The sequence below is a fragment of the Capra hircus genome, chromosome 10, assembly GCF_001704415.2.
Source record: "Capra hircus breed San Clemente chromosome 10, ASM170441v1, whole genome shotgun sequence".
In the NCBI taxonomy this organism is placed as follows: Eukaryota; Metazoa; Chordata; class Mammalia; order Artiodactyla; family Bovidae; genus Capra; species Capra hircus.
This window is the reverse complement of record NC_030817.1, coordinates 69,997,316-70,012,308: the sequence shown is the minus strand read 5'-3', so window position 1 is coordinate 70,012,308 and position 14,993 is coordinate 69,997,316.

Here is a 14,993-nt window from a genome sequence, read left to right as displayed (position 1 = left end):
TTCCATGTGGTCTGCAGCTTGGAGACTCAGGGCTCAGTGTAGGTGTGGATCCTAAATGAGCCAGGGTAGTCACACCACTTCTCCCTCTACAGTCTCAGAAATCGTACAGTCTTATTTCAGTCATGTCTTTTTTGCTAGAAATGAGTCACTAGACCAACCTCCATTCAAGGGGAGAGGAATTAAACTCTACCTTTTTGTGGGAGGACAGAAAATATTTGCAGACCACTGTGATAACCAAACAGTAGAACTTTATACATGATAACATTTACATTTGAACACAAGATTTCTCTTGACCCTTTAGTTTTATATAATCAAATTTTCATAGTAGATTCAGAAGTTAGTCAATGAATAATTAACATTAAGGACTACTCAAAGAAATAATAGCTGTTTCCTAATTATGATAGTAATTCCTGGAAAAGTTGAAAGCCAATGAAGTATAGCTAATAATATTTACACAGTATCTATTCTTATGTGCTGCTATGCAGGTACTAATACACTTCACATCTTTAGCTCATTTAGTCCTTCTGACAAGTCTATTAGGTAGGTACTTATGTTATTTTCATAACAGAGGCTTATATAGGTGAAGGAAATTCCCCAAGTTCTAAAAGCTATCAAAGGGAAGAGCAAGGATTTTCACCAGTTAATTCTCACTCCCAAGACCAAGGTCTTAATAGTCATACTATTAATAACTGGAAGGGTTATGGTGGCCTAGATATTCAGTATAATGAACTTATAATATTTACAAAACTTGTGCCTTCCAGAGAGTATGGAGTTTGAAATAGATTTATGTTAACTCTTGCTTTCCCTCTCAAATTTTGTTTATATGTTGTATTGTAACCCAATATTACTCATTTGCAAATTTGAGTGTGCATAAACTAATCAGTAAAATTTATACTCAACTTTGACTTTCTATCTTAAAAACCATTAATATTAGTATATCACCAGAACTCTCTCTAAAGGCCCAATAAACTTAAGTAATCATGGATTCTCTGAATCTTCTGACAGTGAGATACCGGAGTGCCTTGTTGCCCACTTGGTCCTTTGAGGAGACAAAAGGAAATTTACAAAGAGCACATGAAACAGTTGGAAATGAGCATGTCCCCCTTTACATACATTCTTTTGTCTACTCTGCATGGTGCTTTGTCAAAAATGTCTGAATCATTTCACATCTCATTTTTGCATATCTTTGTCTGATGAAAGTCGATGTGATGTAAGCAATGAAGAGAAAGAACTTTCCAGTAAATGCAGATCCTTTTACTCCACTCTCCCTGCAACAGAACACTGCCCGTGTTAGCAAGAAAATGCCTTTCCATTCAGGACTGCCACTGGAGTCTCCTTCCAGGCAGGGAATGGGGTGTTTTCAGAGACTCCATCTGTGAGGCAGTCAGCAGCAGTGCTGGGTGCTCAGCTGCCTAATTAGGTCATGGGACAGCTGAGGCAAAGAAACAATAAGGTGTCAGGTGAGGCGGAGATCAGGTAATCAGTTTGCAGCAAGGGACAAGGGAGGCAAGAGAGGGTTGAATAAAGAGGACAACAGTTGCAATGGCAGTGGTAGGAGGAGAGTTCTAGAAATGAAAACCATTTGAAAAATCAAATACGTAAGAACCCGTGTCTTCTTTGTACCACTTTGCATATAGCTAGGTACCTTTCTATCAATATATTCCAAATTGTAATTCAGAAATATATTCTGGCCCAAACTATTCATGTCTTTGCCATGTCATTTTAGAGACTGGGGAACCAGTGGGTTAGATGGCATCTTTACTCACTATGCTGTCCCTTTATCCTAGAATCAATTAATCTATGATTATTAATGATGCTGCTGCTGCTGCTAGGTCGCTTCAGTCGTGTCCAACCCTGCGTGACCCCATAGACGGCAGCCCACCAGGCTCCTCTGTCCCTGATATTCTCCAGGCAAGAATACTGGAATGGGTTGCCATTTCGTTCTCCAATGCATGAAAGTGAAAAGTGAAAGTGAAGCCGCCCAGTCGTGTCTGACTGAATGACCCCATGGACTGTAGCCTACCAGGCTTCTCTGTCCATGGGATTTTCTAGACAAGAGTACTGGAGTGGGTTGCCATTGCCTTCTCTGTTATTAATGATGAAGATACTCAATATGTTCATTCAGTAAACTATAGGGTCCTTAAAATATTAAGGTTCTAGGGACATGAAGATGATTGCAATCTAGCTTTTGGCTTCGAGGCAAGGCAGACACATACCTAAATGTTAGTACAATGTGATTAATGATATAACAGATGCACATGAAATAATAAATGGGGTAGTTTAGCTGCACACTGTGAATGCTGGAGAAGGTTCTGCAAAGTAAACAGGGTTGTGGATGGAGGATAAATCAAGTGTTTTCTGGGAGAAAAAGATCCATGGCAGAGATATCAGTATGGAATGGCACACAGGGCTAAGTGCATTGGGATCTGGTGTGTAGTTTGGGGTGTCTGAGAATAAAGGGTACATGGCATGGGAAATAGGTCTGTAGGAAAGTCCAAGCTGAGACAAAACCTTGTATCCCATGCTTTAAAGTATTAGTTTAGCATCATATTTACTAAATCTAATTGCCTATAATAACCCACGAGAAACCTTGCATAAATCTAAAACTGTCTTTTCAATGCCTCAGTTTCCTCATCTGCAAAATAGGGATAATTCTGATTTTCATTCCTACTGCCAATGCTCTCGTTCTCCTTCACTCAGTCGTGTCCTACTCTTTGCAGCCCCATGGTCTTTAGCCTGCCGGACTCCTGGGTCCAGGGAATTTTCCAGGCAAGAATACTAACTGGGTTGCCATTTCCTCTTCCAGGGTATTTTCCTGACCCAGGGATTGAACACGTGTCTCTTGCACCTCCTGCATTGCAGGCAGATTCTTTACCACTGCACCACTTGGAGAGCCTCCTACAGCCAATACTTAATACTAATTTTGTTATTGCCCGTCCATACTATTACAATAATATTCATACTTACATCCCTGACTTCAGTCTCTCCTCCTTAAAGCACATTCTTGTGCCATTATTAGATTAGAGACAAAAACATAATAAAGAATAATAAAAATAATATATTATTACCTATCTTCAAAGTTCACCATCCCCAAAGAAAAAAATTCCAAACTTTCTGAAAAGGCAGTTAAAACTTTTCACCAACTGAATGAAACCTGATTTTATTTTCTATTCCAATACATCCTACAATGTTGCTTTCTTGGACTGTGTGACCTACTGCACTCTTTTGTCTGATATGGTCCCTCTACTGCCTTACTCTTCTCTCTGCCAAGATCTTATTTAGTTTTTAAGATCCAGCAAAATGCTACTTAGTATAGTCAGAAATAATATCTTTAGCTTCTGAGTTCTTAAACAGCCATGTGTGATCAAAATATCTTGGCCAGAACTCTCCTGCTATTACCATTTGTGACATTTTGGCACAATACGACTTCTCTAAGTCCTAGTTTTCTTTGCCATAAAATAGGTAAAATATGTGTAATAATACTTCTTCACAGGGTAGTTGTATGATTTAAATTATACACAAGAAAAACCTTTTATAAACTTTTCAGGCATATTTTAATGTGAGCAATAGCATGGGGATTCTAAAAGTAGAATAAGAAGTAAAAATGACAAATACAAGCAGAAATTAAGTCCCCAAAAAGTCACATACTCCATGCTTAATTAAGGACACATCCCTGAATTTAACTACAAGGAGTATATCTATAGAATTGGAGTAACATTAATAATATCTACATCATGGAGTTATGAGGCTATGAGATGGTTTAGTGAGAAAATATATGTGAAAGCAATATGAAAGAAATAATATTATATGGCACAAATATTATTGATTATTTGTTTAAGTCACCATGACCATTCTCTATCCTAAACTGAATTATTTATGTGCACTTCTTATAAAACATGTGAAACTGTAAGAAATTTGAGGGTGAGCTGAGGTTTTAATCGTGTTTATTCTCCCATAGAATAAATAAGTGAAGCTCATAAGATGAGTGTATTTTTTATCAAAACAACACTCCTCATGTTCAGTGGAGAGCAGTCTGTGCTCAGGCTTTGGTCTGTGATCACAGCATCTTTCCCTGCCTGAGCATCGTTACCTAAGTGGTAGCGTGGGTGAAACATTAGCTTATCTCTTACATATATTTTAGTCCCAAACATCAGAATCGTTAGGGGAAGATTCCTTTGCCCTTACTCATCTCTATCAGTATAGTTCTTGCTCTGATTTTTATAATCACAATTTCCCACGTTGCTATAGTTGCAGCCCTCATCTTCATGCAATGTTCCTCCTCCACTATCTAACCCTGCAATGTACCAGTATTTCCTTTTACATTGTAACTTACTGGAAAAATTCAATTTTCACATCTGTCTGGTAGATTTGACGGATACTCTGCTCTCCCTACGTCAATATTACTGGGAATTCCATGCATGTAAAACTGAATGGTGCAGAATGAAAACCAAATGTTAAACTTTAGCTCTAATACAAGGAGCTTCTTTTTCTGTTGCACAATTGTCTTTGGATGCTATGCCTATCACTCAACACTTTTAATTTTTGCATGTACTACATGAACAATGATTACTTATATGGATACACTCTGGAGTCATCTTTAATTGATTACTGTCATATATTGAACGGACAGTTGATTTTAGTGAGGTTTTTTTTTTCCCCCCCATTAAATGTTGCCTATTTCTAGCCAAGACTTCCAAATTAATGACAAGTCTGGCATTGGAATCTAATCTGAACACCGTTTTTCAATTTGAAAAATAAGAATTAACTGGAATGTGGTCTTTGCACAAAACTGGTGTGATTACAACTAATAGCCTTGCAAAAGTCTGTTGGTGAATTATGTTGTGAAAGTCATAATAAATATCAGGAACAATAATTTTGCTCCTCATGTCCCAGTAGAGGGTGAGGTGTCTGGGAACAGTCTTTTATAAGTCTTTTCCTTTTGGTGCGCTTTTTTTAAAACAAAGAAAATGTATTGCTTTTGAACACTTATATAAGTGATTGTTGATCAACAACATCATTATCGTTACCCACAAAACACTAAAACAAGGCTCCTGTCTGACAAATCCCACGAGGCAGGAAGGGCTGAATTCTGAAACTCTGAGTGTGGGTTTCAAATGTGGGTGAAAGCAGGGCAGAAGGAGAGTATAGGGAGAAAGGAATGATGACTGAGCACCTACTGTGTCCTGTGCTCTGGGCAAAGGGATTCCCTCTCATCGTTTCAGTCTGTTCTGAATGACCCTGTGAGGTAAGTGGCATTACTTCCATTATACAGATGAATACATCAAGACTCAGATTTTAGACTTGTCAGACTCCAGAGCCCAAGCTCTTTCTACTTCACAAAATGTATGAAGTCAATGAATACAACTACAGAAGTTTGAATCCAAGAGAATTTCTGCTATAGAAAAAGCTTTGTACAATCTTCACAATGTTATTGGTCTTGACCACATGTGTTAATAATATCTCAAACTTCTGTGGATTCAAGATCTCTACTAACATTGTAATATAGGAACATTGTGTGTTAGGTGAAGAATATTGACCTAATTCTCTGACTACTCTCAAGAGAAATTAGATTTCCTTTATCACCATATGCATGCTGACAAATGACAGGCACAAAGTGATTATTGAAAAAAAATGCCTGTGGTGGAGAGAGCACAGAGTATTAGAAACAGGATATGAGCACAGGAAGTAATGGGGTGGAGGGATAAACCACAAAGATAACAGGAGAGTCTAAAGAGACTCTATCTGTTGTTACTTCCACCAGCTATTTTGCAGATGAGAGTGTGAAAGTGAAAGTCGCTCATCATGTCTGACTCTGTGTGACCCCATGGACTGCCAACCATGGAATTCTTCAGGCCAGAATACTGGAGTGGGTAGCCTATCCCTTCTCCAGGGGATCTTCCCAACCCAGGGATTGAACCCAGGTCTCTTGCATTGCAGGTGGATTCTTTACCAGCTGAGTCACAAGGGAAGCCCAAGAATACTAGAGTGGGTAGCCTATCCCTTCTCCAGTAGGTCTTCCCAACCCAGGAATCAAACTGGAGTCTCCTGCATTGCAGGCAGATTCTTTACCAGCTGAGCTCTCAGGAAGGCCATTTTGCAGATGGTGATACTAAGCTCAGAGGTTTGCAGCTCAGTCACTCCTAACAGTAGGCTGGCTTCATGGTTTGGTTGGAAACATCCTCTAACAGTTGGGTTAGCAGATAGTTCTAACACATAGTTGTCTGTGGTTTAATACCAAAATTGGACCTTTGGGGTTTCAGGTTACTATAAAGGTCATATTGTTATTTAGCCTCGAAGTTGTGTCTGACTCTTGTGACCCCATGGACTGTAGCTCACCAGTCTCCTCTGTCCATGGGATTTCCCAGGCAAGACTACTGGGGTGGGTTACCATTTCCTTCTCCAGGGGATCTTCCCTACCCAGGGATCTAAACCGAGTCTCCTTCATTGGCAGGTGGGTTCTTTACTGCTGAGCCACCAGGGAAGCCCCATAAAGATGATGGCTCTAGGCTAAATTAGACTAACCCTGCATGAAGATTCAGATTTCTGCGGGTATTGAAAATACTGCTGCTACTACAACAATTACCATGAGAACAGCAATTACTACTACTATTGCTGCTGCTGCTGCTGGCATTTATTAGGTAATATATAGTTCTTTGTAATTTACAAAATATTTCCTCATCTATCATGTTATTTGATTATCATAATAACCCTGTGCAGTGTTATTGGAGAGAGGAGAAAATCTGTGATATGATATTTTAGTCTTGTTAAAATTTCAAGCTGAAGTGTTTGCTTCTCAGTTTTTGATATCCTTTTCAGCACTTTAAAATGGTTCCAAGAGGCTAATGTTATCCTTATCTGTCTCCAGGGGCATTGAAAAAAATCAAATGAAAACTATTGTGAAAATTCTCAGGAAACTACAAAGCTCTAATTCCTTAGAATTGTTTAGAGGCACTTATTACACAGAAGCTCCATGAAGGAAGATATTATATTATCTTGAAAAGGGATATAATGTAATAATTAGAACAAAGACTCTAGAATTAGACTGTATCAGATGATTTCTAACTCTGCCAGCTACTAGCTGTGTGACCTTGGGCAAGCTACTTAACCTGTGTTTTAGTTTCCTCATCTCCAAATTAGAGATCATAGAATTGATGCAAAGATTAAATATATATATACACATACATATATATTGGAGAAGGGAATAGTAACCCACTCTAGTATCCTTGCTTGGAGATTTCATGCGTCAAGAGGAGCTTGGCAGGCTACAGTCCGTGGGGTTGCAAACAGTTGGATGTGACTAAATGAATAACACACACACACGCATACATACATACATATATATTACATAAAATGCTTTTAATAGTGTCTGACATGTACTGAGTTCTGTTTAAGTAAGCGTTGCTAAGTCACTTCAGTCATGTCCAACTCTGTGCGACCCCATAGGCAGCAGCCCACCAGGCTGCCCCATCTCTGGGATCCTCCAGGCAAGAATACTGGAGTGGGTTGCAGCTATGGCTGCACTATGACATATTGTAGATGATCAATAAAACATTTTTAATATACAAAGTAATAAACATAGAGCAGGTGGGACAGTATTGTAGTTCAATATTGCAGGAGTGTTAGTCACTCAGTCGTGTCTGACGCTTTGCGATACCATGGACTTGAGCCTGCCAGGCTTGTCTGTCCATGGGATTTCCCAGGCAAAAATATAGGAGTGGGTTGCCATTCCCTTCACTAGGGGATCTTCCCAACCCAGGGATCAAACCCAGGTTTCTTGCATTGCAGGCAGATATTTTTTAATACTGAGCCACCAGGGAAGCCCACTATTGTAGGAAAGGAAGAGAAATATTCTAGGAACAATTTGCCCTACCACCTAATAAAATAATGGATGCGCATATGATAATTGAGTCTTCCAGGAAAGTTACAAGTAAATTCAGAAGCCTGAAAGCCAGAGAGATAACTGCAAGATTTTCCTATATATTGTGGTCAAAGTCCTCTTGAATGTCTTTTGTGTTAATTATTACAACAAACCAGTGGTGTATATTGAACATCACTCTAATATAGAGAGAAGAAAAATTGATAGTCAAGGAAATTTCTTGGCCCAAAATCACCTGGAAATGTGTGGACGTAGGAATCCAAGATTTTCTGAATCAGGTGCATTTTCTACCACCCTAGAGTCCACTCAAAGCTGAGTCTTTACTTGTCAGACAGTAGTGTGAAATACACCACTGGAATCATTTGTCTTTCTGTTTAGCTACCGGTTTTCTCCTTATCCTCTTAACCAAGAGGAGGAGTGGTGGTGAGTGCAAGTCGGGAAGAGAACAAGCATTCTGTGAGAACTTAAAGGATCAGGCATCTTGAACGGTATCCCATTTATTAATTTTTTTCCCTAGATTTATTAGGGTATAATTGACAAATAAAATGGTGTATATATTTAAGGTGTTTAATGCGATGATTTGTTATATGTATGTATTGCAAAATCATTACCACAATCAAGTTGATTAACATACATAGTTAACATATTTTTCTGTGTGTGGTGAGAACACTTAAGCTTTACTCTAGGACATTTCAGGTACACAGTATAATAGTATTAACTACAATTAGCATATTGTACATTAGATCCTCAGAAATGATTTATAACTGAAACTTTTACCCTTTGACCAACATCTCCCCATATCCCCTCTGTCCCCTCAATCTTTGGCAACCATCATGCTAGTCTCTGTTCCTATGAGTTTGACTCTTAGATTGCACATATAAGTTAAACTATACAGTATTTGCTTTTTTACTATCTGGCTTATTTCACTAGCATAATGCTCTCTAGGCTTATCCATGTTATTGCAAATGGAGGATCTTTTTTCTTTTTTGTGACTGAGTGGTATTACATTATTTATACATACGTGTACCACATTTTCTTTATCAACACATGCATGTTGTATCTATATCTTGACTATTATAAATACTGCTGCAATGAACATGAGACACAGATTTCTTTTTGAGATCCTGATTTCAAGTCTTTTGGATATATATACAGAGGTGGGGTTGTTACATCATATATTTATTTTATTTTTAATTTTTTGAGGAACTTCCATAATATTTTCCATAGTAGCTATTCAACAGTGCATAAGGGTTCCCTTTTCTCCACATTCTTCCCAATGAGTGTTATTGTTGGGAAAATGTCTTTTCAGGCATTTGACCATTTTAAATGGCATCATTTTTTTTTTAATGCTATTGAGCTGTATGAGTTCTAGATACGTTTCAGATATTAACCACTCATCAGATATATAGTTTGCAAATATTTTCTTATCTTGTATAGGTTGCCTTTTAATTTTGTTGATGGTTTTCTTTGCTGTGCAGAACCTTTTGTGTTTGATGCAGTTCCACTTGTTTATTTTTGCTTTTGTTGCCTATGTTTTTGGTGTCATATCCAAAAAGTCATTGCCAAAACCAATGCCAAGGAGCTGTTCCTGGAATATACCGGTATAGGTCCTCTGTTTGATTTGAATTCATTTTGAGTTAGTTTTTGTGTATGGTATAAGCATCTGGTCCCATCACTTCATGGGAAATAGATGGGGAAACAGTGGAAACAGTGTCAGACTTTATTTTTGGGGGCTCCAAAATCACTGCAGATGGTGACTACAGCCATGAAATTAAAAGATGCTTACTCCTTGGAAGAAAAGTTATGACCAACCTAGATAGCCTATTCAAAAGCAGAGACATTACTTTGCCAACAAAGGTCTGTCTAGTCAAGGCTATGGTTTTTCCAGTAGTCATGTATGGATGTGAGAGTTGGACTGTGAAGAAAGCTGAGCGCCGAAGAATTGATGCTTTTGAACTGTGGTGTTGGAGAAGACTCTTGAGAGTCCCTTGGACTGCAAGGAGATCCAACCAGTCCATTCTGAAGGGGATCAGTCCTAGGTGTTCTTTGGAAGGAATGATGCTAAAGCTGAAACTCCAGCACTTTGGCCACCCATGCAAAGAGTTGACTCATTGGAAAAGACTCTGATGCTGGGAGGGATTAGGGGCAGGAGGAGAAGAGGACGACCGAGGATGAAATGGCTGGATGGCATCACCGACTCAATGGACGTGAGTTTGAGTGAACTCCGGGAGTTGGTGGTGGACAAGGAGGCCTGGCGTGCTGTGATTTATGGGGTCACAAAGAGTCAGACATGACTGAGCGACTGAACTGAACTGAACTGATGGTGTAAGATAGGGGAGCAATTTCATTCTTTTGCCTATAGATATCCAATTTTCCTGGCATCATTTATTGAAAAGACTGTCCTTTCCTCATTGCATTTTCTTGGCTTCCTTGCCAAATATTAGTTGTCTGTATATGTGTAAGTTTATTTCTGGGTTCTTGATTCTGTTCCACTGGTCTGTGTCTTTATGTGTTACTGTGCTGTTTTGATGATATCTTTGCAGTATACTTTGAAGTTAGGAAGTGTGCCGCCTCCAGCTTTGTTCTTTTTTTTTTTTTAAATGACTTTGGTTGCCAAATTCTTCTGTAATTCTATACTAATTTTCGGACTGTTTTTTTTTTTTTCTATTTCCATGAAAAATACCACTGGAATTTTGATAGGGATTTTATTGAGTCTCAGATGGCTTTGGGTAGTATGGACATTTTAATAATATTAATTCTTCCAATCAATTAAAACAGGATATATTTCCACTTATTTATGTCTTTTATTTTAATCAATGTGTTATAGTTTTCAGGGTTCAGATCTTTCATTTCCCTAGCTAAATTTATTCTTAAGCATTTTATTTTTTTGATGCTATGGTAAATGAGCTTTTCTTTATTTCTTCTTCAGATAGTTCATTGTTATTGAAACACAACTGTTTCTGATATGTTTGTTTTGTATCTGCAGTTTTACTGAATTCCTTTAATATTTTTAACAGTTTTTTTTTGTGTGGAGTCTTTAGAGTTTTACTGTTTATTGGAATATGGGTAAATGGAGTAAATCAGCTAAGCTTGAGTGATTTAGCTAAGATTGCACAGCTAGCAGATAGCTGATAAGATGCTATACCACAATATGACTCAAAAGCCAGGTTCTTTCTACCTCAGAGGGAAATTGCCTTATGCAACAGTGAGAGCTGCCCTGAACTCTGTGTGAAGCAGCTTTACATTTACAGAATGAAAAGAGAAACCTTAGAGAAACCTCCAGATCACCCAGTGATGACTGATCTTTTAGTAAAGCAGACTGCTTTTGCCAAGAGAGTGACATTTGTGGTATTTCATGCCTTAGTTTAGAATTTCTCAAAATGTGGAATATGAGCTAAAGATTCTTCTTATTAAAATTCTAATCATTGTATATTTATTTTGATGTTTTAAAAAATATGATCACTTATTATAATAGGAGAAAGAGAAAACTTCCTCAATAAGGAATGCAATGAGTAAAACATTTATTATTTTAAAGAAAACATGATGTAAATAAAAATACAGGTAGTGGGGTGGACATGGCAAAATTCACAGGAGGAAATCATAAGAGGAAAACAATTATATTGAAGTGCAATTATCAAAACATTAGAAAACTCAAATTATAAAATAGTAATATACATGATTTTTTAAGATATTACATAACTAGTTCTAGAGGTAGATCTTTTAGTGATGATTGCAATTCTGAAGTAGTGATGAGCATAAGTGCTATTTTCAGAGATCTGCAGTAAATGTCATGTGATGGGAAAATATCTGTGCTTTCTCTTGGTGCCAAAGTCACAGGCATTGTGATGTCACTGTGCTTTATCACCTGTGTTTATTGCTGAATGAACAATATACATCAGTTGGAAGTTAGGGCAATTCAGATATGATTCTGCCCCTGTAAATGCTCTTTGAGATTAATTTGATTTAAATCCTACTGCTAGAAAGTAATATCTGTGTTAACTTAGCAAGTGACCTAGGCTCTCAAAGCCCCCAAAGGGGAAGGTGGTAACAGAAATTTGTGGAGCTTATGGGTCTAAGTGCTTGGCACAATGCAGGAACTCACTAAATGTTATAAACATGTTCCTAATGTTCCAACCATAGTGGGGGTGAGCATTCAGTCAGCAGGGGCTACATTCTAGAACGGTCCAACTATCAAGAGACTTACTCAGTTCCTCACTTTCCTCCATGGGGCTCAAATGAAAAGATTCCATTTCCATTCCAGGCAAAATTCATGATAACACTAAATGAGCTTGCTTTGGTTTAAACTTGCATTTTGTGACTAGGAAAAAATGATTCCATTGAGACATGCATGTAGAAGAGTGGATGAAAATGTGGATTTTAAACACCTGTGGTGTTTTTAGGCTACACGTTACCGGGGTAAGATGATACATGCAGTGCACTGTCTGAAGCAGTAAGCCTTAAAAGTGAAGACATTACTAGGGGGAACAGCATTTACCAAGTTATTTCATGAGTAGGGAAAGTATCAGGATTTCCTCTTCTAATGTAGTCTGCTGTGTTATTGTACAGGTTGGATCTACTCTATGAAATAGTTCCCCATTATGGGTTAGAGAGTGGCAAGCTCCCTCATGATCTGCTCCACTTTAATGCTTTTAAAGGGAGTGAATTTAATATTAAAAATGAAAAATATGCAGGCTGATTTTACCTAATGGAAATTTGTCCACTTTGCTTCTTGGTAAAAATCCTGCATCAGGAATGAAATTTGGAAAGAGTTTAGATAAGAGTTTGAAAATAGTTATTGATGAGATGTGATACTTACTGTTAAGTGGGAACCATGAATGATCATTACCAGTTCACCTGAATGGGAAGTTAACAGTGCACGTTGCTCTTGTAATGGGGCTGATATTCAAGTCTTTGGAGAGGATTATATACGTAAAGAGAAGTCCGTGGAGAGGACATTATGATATCAAGACAATGACAAAACAAATTTCAATGCAAATCTATAGAGACCATATTACAATGTCAAGGCGAAAGCGAAATGTAAGTCTAGAGAGACCATTTTACAACGTCAAGACAATGGTAAAACAATGTCGCTGAAAAATTATTGAGACCACGTTGCCATGTTAAATTACAATGTCAAAACATTATCATTGCAAGTCTTTAGAGATCATGTACCTCTTTTTAGATAATAGCAAAACAATGGAACTTGAAATAGCAAACAATGGAACAAAGGAATTTTATGTAAGTCCCTGTTACTATCAGGAGAAGATGGTAAAAATGTAAACGGAAGTCAAAAGGTTGTTAAAGAAACAAACAGTGACAAACTATAAGGTTGTGCAGTGCATCCAGGTAGCATTCAACTTTATTCTTGCTTGGAAGAAAATAAAGTTTCTCAAGTAGAATTAAGTTTGCAAGCAAGTTTAGCCAAAGAATGGCACAAAGTCAGGGACAAACGGCTGAGACATAAGATCTATTATAAGCAACTAATTTACAGAATTAGAATGTCACTCCTTTTTCCAAATATTATTGTTTCAATTATTCAGGTGAATTTTCTTCATAACATGAACTTCACAAACCCTGCTTCTGATTCCTGCTTTGCCTGCAACCTCTGTTGTGAGGTGGTGTCCATCACTCACTGTTAAACTTAGCTTCAGCTCACAGTTGCCACTATGTGTCAATCACTGCGCTAGACACTGTGGGTAAAATGGTTTTTTTCTCTTTCTTATGAAGCTGAGAGGAGTAAGGAAATTACCCATAAAGGTGATATTCACAAACAAGATGTAGAAAGAGTGCTTTCTAATTGCAGCCATGCTGCCTTATTGCTTTGTGAATAAGGTACACTGCCTGTCCGAGCTATGTGCAGGGCTCTCTGTAGAGAAAACAGGAGGATACACACATGTTGCTAACACTTACATTCTAGAAACTGGACTGGGAATCCAAGGCTGTGAGCTTTGCACAAGTTGCTTAACTTTTCTGGGTTTATTCATCTATATAATGAGGGTGTTGATTGTGACCTCATTGGCCCTTTTCTAGTTCTAAATTGGTTTTTTAGAATTAACTAAAATGTTTGTGCCTTGTATGAATAACTATCTGTCAAAACTGTTGTCATAATCCCCACCATCACACCCGAAATAGGTACCACGGTGCCATTCTTTTTTATAGACTTTCATCTGTGTGAAGACTTTTACAAATGAATTTGTGGCAGAATTTAAGTTAAAATAATAGCTATGAATACTTATAGACATAATTTAATATAGATATTTTAGTTTTATACATATATGTTTAAAACTGGTTTAGAAACAGAGACAATGAGACTTCAGTTCAGTTCAGTCACTCAATCGTGTCCGACTGTTTGCGACCCCACGAATTGCAGCACGCCAGGCCTCCTTGTCCATCACCAACTCCCAGAGTTCACTCAGACTCACGTCCATCGAGTCAGTGATGCCATCCAGCCATCTCATCCTCTGTCATCCCCTTCTCCTCCTGCCCCCAATCCCTCCCAGCATCAGACTCTTTTCCAGTGAGTCAACTCTTCGCATGAGGTGGCCAAAGTACTGGAGTTTCAGCTTTAGCATCATTCCTTCCAAATGAGACTTCAGGGAAATGCTATAGAACATCTCAGAAGCTTGGAATCATTGAATAACTCCTGGAGGGGTAGAGCATTAGAGGAGCAGGATGTGTTGGCAATCCTCTGTACCTCTGCTTTTTAATATGGTTTGTGATAAACAGATTCACTAGAGACTCAGAATGAATAATAAAAGAGTTTATTTTAGCACTGCGTCAGATATTAGTGATAGAAGTAAACAATTGGTATTATCAAGTGAGCACTTATCATATGCAGATTTTTCTGTTCTTTGCCCTAATTTCTCAAAGCCTTACATAGACGTTTTTATTTTTCCAGAAAAAGAAGGAAGCTAAAAAGTTAATTCACATGTAAAAAGCTACACTACTAACATGTGGCTGAGTCAGGAATGGGATCAAGATTTACCAGACTTTAAAATCTGTGATCAACTAACAGTATAATCAGTGAGAAAGGAAAAAATTGAATTCCATTATAATCCCTGCACTGACAACCATAAGCTACAGAACCTGTCCTCTTTCATTTTTTTTTTCTTTTTGC